Genomic DNA, 6,661 nt, shown 5'->3' with positions numbered 1-6,661 from the left:
ACTTCATATTAAAAACCTTATCAGTTGAATTTGTTCATTTCGTTCCTCCTCATAGAGAGGAACTGATAATAAATGTTCAAAAGATAAGAGAGAAATGTTCCTTAGGCTTTATGAACATGGTCGCAATCTCAAGAAGGCGGCCGGGTTCGGGTTTCGGGTTTGAATCAGAAAACCGCATATTGAATTTTCAAAAAGTGTGACCGCGTCCTGGATGAGAACAAAAGGAAACTGCTCAATACAAACTTTTTAGTTTCATTAAAAATATGTATGTAGAAAACCATGGGGGGATATTGGAACAAATGGAGGAGGCTATCTCATCGAAGTATGATGTACATTTAAGTAAATCGACCATTCAGGGTGCTAAAAATAGCAGCTACCGATATTGATGGTATGAATTCTCCTGAGAATCTTTGCAAAAGGAAGAATTAAACCATGAGTTTCAGCGGTTAGGCTACATCAGAATGAGAGAAGATATTATATATCGATTAATCTTCGTGGCGCGGGAATCCAGTTGACCTAACCGTACCAATAGAGCGAGGAAATCATCACTGTAGGAAATTGAAATGCAATTCGTCTCAAAGAATTTTGAACAAAACTGCGGAAAAAACTGGACAACACTAACGGTGCAGTCTTGATAATGGTCAATACTGCTATTTAAAAAGCGTCAACAGTTGCTCGGTTTTAACGCCAAGTACCTCCATCCTTGCTTCCCGCAACTAAATCCGACAGAGAGGGCAATTCGATTCATAAATCGTGCAATTTCCCTATCGTTTTGATCGATTTGTGAATCGGCTCATTATCCTGGTGGAATTTCTTTGCCATGTGAGGCCTTTTCTGCATAATTGTGTCAACCAATCGATCCAATAATTCAATTTAATAGTCGCTGTTGCTTGTCTGGCGCTTCGGAAGAAAGTCCAAAAACAAAATTCGGGGGATGTCCCAAAACACAGAGGCCGTGATCTTGCCTAGTGACTGTTGTACCTTCGGACGCTTTAGCCGGCTATCGCCTCCATTCGCCGGACCCTCTTTTTAACTTCGGAGTATAATATTGAGTTCACGTTTCATCCACTGTTATGTACTGACGCAAACATTTTTTATCCCGCCTAAACAGTTGCAAACAGCGCTCTGAATCATGAATTCACTGTTGTTTTTGATCCACTGTGAATAAACGCGGCACCCACTCGGAACAAAAATTTTTCATATCCAAATTGTCATGCACATATTTGATATCTTCAGGATCTTACCTATGCCCTCCAACCTCGCTCTACGATTGGACGTAACAATTTTTAGGACTTTTTGAATGTTTTCGGGCGCAGCCACCTCAATTGGGCGACCTGGGCGCGCTTCTTCGGTAGATGTTTCACCACATTTCATATCATGGTTGGTTTCAACGGGGACTTCTCTGGGACATACTTTTCAACCATTTTTCAGCAGGTATTTTTTATCCATTAAAAAACGGTGTTTGGAATAACAGGCGAAATTCCTTTTTTCCATCATTTAAGCAAACACAAATCTATCGTCACTTAGCGTTGAAAACTATCTCAAGACCTACTAAACCGTATGCCACGAAATTTTTACATGTATCCTCTAAAGGGCGATTCTACCGAAAAACATGGTAATGGTAATCGCGGCGCGATATGTGTGTTAGTCTCGGGCCTCTCAGCCACTGCTGTTGTTTTGGATTTAAGCACGGCCCCATTTTGTTTAGATTTCGCTACTTCTATGTGGATTTAAAAAAAACACACAAATAAAAATGTTGCCTAATATTCAGAATTTATCCGTTCAAAAATGTTCACATAACCAAAATATGATAGTTTTATATTCGTTCGGATTAATATAATGTGAATAATTCAATTTATTTATTTTGAACATGACTACCAAAATAAAATGTACATTTTGACTAGAAAGTTTCTCAGGATACCACTTATTGCATTCATCGCCCCTGAACAATATATCAGAACCTCATTCTAGTAAAGGATAACATCATCATTTCCAGCAGTTATCGGAGGTTGCAGTAAATATGTAGTTCTCATAACTTTTCTAACAAAAGTAGCAGTAACTACATTATCTAATTCTTATTTTAAATTCGATTTCAAACTAATCAAATCGTGAATATTTGACCATTGCAAAATTGAGAAATTCGGGAGAGAAATCGTTTTATTAAGTATGGAATGGAATGTGTTGATCTAGAAATTGAGTTGTGTATTACATTTAGTTACATATTGTTTATGGAAATTAGGTAAGCAAATTCAATTGAATGTAAAAAAATGCAATATTTACCGGAAAAAATTGATGAATAAATGTTTGTTCGAGTTATGATTACGATGAAATTTTGTGTGTTTAAATTTATACTTCGTATTTATTGTCCTTCTTCTTGAGCAAAAATTGCACTCACTTCAAATTAACGCGAAAGGTTGAACTAGCTAAACCGAAAGTGGTATTATAGTTACAAATTTTACCATATTTCGAAAATATGCTAAAAAATTTACCTGAGTTCATTCTAGGAGCATCAAATGACAGGAATATGTACATAAGTAAATTTAAATATTATATAGGACTAAATACTGGAAAGTTGGTTGCAACCAATAGAGCTATAGTAAGTATCGTCTTTTATCTGAATTTACTACATTCCCTCCGAAAGATGAAACACTAAAGCGAATGGTCATAAATTATCAGAAATCATTATTCTTAAAATTTGTTACATAAAAAGTAGCAGCTTGCGACTCCGGTGATTATTAGATTCAGGCGAGCCTCGGGTGGAACACAGATACTGTATGCTTTGTCGTTTCTGAAGGTCTAAGCTAAGCTAAGTTTTCCATGGTGTTTGCTTGACACTTTGAAATAATTTCAATTAGGCTCATAAGGTCAAAAAATTGTCAACCGCTCTCCAAAATTACATAATCAAGAAATGTTTGTTAAGACTGTAATTCGGGACCCGAGAGAACCCCAAGCACCTGATGAATTACCACCTCCTAATTTTAAAAGGGGCCTGCATAAAAGTAAAATAAAATGAGGGGTGAGCATACATTTCAAGCAACATTTTTAATCCTCCTCTGCATAACCTTACTAAAATCGGCTTACTATCTGTCAATCTGTCACAAGCACTATTCTCGGAAGTTGCTACATCAAAAATTGATAGACCAGTAGCTTACTTCAAACTACAATTTTATTTTATTATGTATATATATATTTCGGGAGCAACTTACTCCGTTCATCAGTACAAAGCTGGAGTAGCTTTGTACTGAAATTGTAGTTTGGAGTAAGCTACTGGTCTATCAATTTTAGACTTAACTGTAAACAGAAGGCAATATCTAACATTTTAGAAATGCTACATCAAATGAAATGAAATTTGTTAGACATATGGGAACTATAAAATCCCATGCATACAGTGAGTAGCATGAATTTTTAATGGAGTTTAAAGGGAGGAGGGGGGGGGGGGCTGTACATCAAACCAGAGGAGGTGTATTTTTGGTAAATACATCTATTATCCACATACGTATTTATTTCGGCAGCTACTTACTCCTTTCATCAGTGCTTAGCTATTCTAGCTATATGAGTATATCGCAATAAAAATTTCTTGCAACAAAAGGAGAAGCTGCTAATTTTAATAGTGCCCTATAGCGCGCTGTGGACATCAACTTAAGGACGATTATGGAGAGCTCACCTTTTTAAAAATCTATCTAACGGAATGGATAGTATCCATACTACTCGTAAGTTCCAGAATAAGACAGGACAGGAGCGGCAAGGAAGTGGTGGCATATGCCGACACCTTTGTGATATCCGTGTCAAGGATGATGCCCTTCGTTATGAGTGAAATTATAGAAGACGTATTGGGAACAGTGAGCCTGTGAGGATGCGGACTCGGCGTGAATTCAAACAAAACGGAGCTAACGTTATTTCAACTCGACATAAATTGGTACTTTCTTCCAATGTAAAAATGTGATCCATGATCGTGAGTTAAATTGGAGAGTGAATATCGAACTGAGGGTTAAGAAGCCATTTGTAGTCTTCAACACTCGCAAGAAGACCTTCGCAAGGAAATAGGTTTCCCAGTCGAAGATGCTTCTTTCGAGGGCAGCCGTGGTTCGTCCCATCTTTATTTTCTATTGTGCAATGGTTGCGCTGAACAAGAAGAACAATAGAACTAAGCTAATGGAATCAAAAATTGCATGTATAGGTGTTACTGGGAATCTGCACTCCTGCCAGCTGATGCCTTCAATGTACACCTACCTCTGAACAGCCTTGATGAAATCACAGACGAAGTTTCGTACTTGGGAACTCAGGGCATTCCCAACGGATTACGTCACACGCAAGCCAAACTTCCAAGAGGAATTTTTCTGTAGGTTTTCCGACCAGGGCAGGTATTACAGGCCATGTGTTGTGGGGTTATGACACAGTATTTTTAACCAATGGAGCATGGATGATCTGTGGGGCATAATCCGAGCCCTAAACATAGCATAGTCATTCTGACCGACAGCCAAGCGAAGACTTTGTACTCATCCCTGCCGAGTTTCTGGTTACAGGATCATAGAGAGGAATGAGTAGGCCGAAGAATCGGCCAGGCGGGGATTCGCTTTTGATAGTCTCTCGGCGACTACGAAGAATGGAATCTTTTCACGATTTAACGGCGAAAGATCGCCACCTGCGCGAAGTCAAGGAGTATCTGACTCTTCTATAACAAGACCCGGTTGGCTTTTCTTTTTCAACTAACTTTTTTATTTTCTCGGCGCTAGAGGCAACGAAAAATAGATAATTTATAACAACGTTGAGCGAAAAAAGTAATGGAGCAAGCGAGGTCCAGTTTACATTCCACGAAGATTGTGCTCTGGATTTGGTAGTATTGGAACGGAACAGTATACTGTTCCAAGTTGAGTTACTGCCAGACTACCAAAAAAAAAACAAATATAGAAGTTGGTAAACAATGTCCAAAATTATTTATAGCCTGGGCGTCGTTTCCCATCATGGTCAAACATCATACGAATTTGTAGACGCGCTAAAAATTTATTAGTTTGGCTTGGAAGTTTTGCCTCATCTACCGTATTTCTCCGATTGTTCTTTAATTGGCACCCCCTAAAAACTATTTAGAGAAGTTAATCGAAGAAAAAACTGAAATTATCATATCACTACAAAGATGGAAAAGTGTTGTGCTGTATACTTTATTATTTTTAATTATAAACAATTTTTATTCCAATTTCGCTAAAAAAATTCACACAAACTCTCCGGACAATCCAATTTAAACAGTGCTATATCCACCACTCTAGTACCATTTGAAAAAAACGGGCTATACACTGCCTGACGAGAGTAACTAAGGCCTGTTCAATGTATTTCAACAACTTGGAAAATTTTTGGATGGGAAACTTTTTTTTCATTTACATTAATTTTCGTGTCATTTTCCCTCTATGCATAATACTTTTTAGACCCCCCTTGGAAAGAAATTCATTTGAAGACTTCACATATATTGAAATCTTAGCAATGTCAAGAATTTTAATACCAATCTTAACCACATTTCACGAGAGGCGTGGGGCAAATAGACCAGTTACTTATTCCTAAAAACATGTCCAAACATTTTCTTATCTGCGTAGGAATGGAATTGCCGCCTATGTGGTCTATCCATTGCCATCCAAGCAGTAGCAAAAGCCAAGTTCACATGAAAAACACCACCGACAACGAGAAGAAGAGATCGGTAACAAAATGCAATCCTAACGAACTCTGCTTTCCACCTCAAATTCCTCTGAGATTTTACTTCGGTGCAGCATTATGCGCTATTATATGTCGCAATTATCATAACATCTATTATTAGTTTCTCCAGAATGCCTTCCTCCAGGTGAGTCGGGGATCTGAACTTCGGGCATTATTTTAAAACGAGCTGCAGTGTGTTGACGTGGTCAGTACAGGAGGATTCAGAACGAAATCCAGCCTACTCGTTGTCGATCTAGCTTTCGAGTTGTTCCTTGATTATTTTAGCAATTATCTTTGCAACATCAGGAGAATGTCCGATTGTCGCACTCAAGATGTGTGCCTTTTTTGGAATATTAGCGATCATTGCCTTCTTCCACTCCCTGTGGAAGGCCTCGGATTCCCAAGATTATTTCTCTTCTGCTTGGATGAGCAATCCTTATCCGCATGTTACGGTGACTAGCCATTTCACCCACAAGGAGCGGAACGTCATCGTATCACATCCGAATCGTAGAGTAGCGCTCCTTCCAACGTGAGGAAGGAGTTTTCCGTTAACGTGCCTCACTCACTCATTTAATTAAAGAACCTATTTCATTTTATCTTTTCTTTTATAATATAATTTCACAGGTTAATACTTCCCCTACAAATGTCAGTTTGGAGCATTTTATGGGATTTCTCCCCTTAACAAAAGTTAAATGAACAACGATAGTAAATTAACACCTGAAAATAAAAAATGATTGTAACAATACCAATGAATGTCAAAACGGAAGAGAAGAGAATTTTGAAATGTCGGTATAAAAAGACCTAAGAGACAAATAAAAATGTGATACTACTTACTGTAACTCCTTTTCCAACACGGTTCGAAGGTGCACAGCTTTATATTATCTGACTTTCATTAAAAATTGAATGTGGAATGATTACCAATGCAATACAAGGTATTCGTTAAAGCTCCAATGGATTAACAAACAAATAAGATCTGGGTGAG

Source organism: Hermetia illucens, chromosome 1 (assembly GCF_905115235.1).
Source record: "Hermetia illucens chromosome 1, iHerIll2.2.curated.20191125, whole genome shotgun sequence".
Classification (NCBI taxonomy): Eukaryota; Metazoa; Arthropoda; class Insecta; order Diptera; family Stratiomyidae; genus Hermetia; species Hermetia illucens.
Note: the sequence above shows the minus strand (reverse complement) of the source record.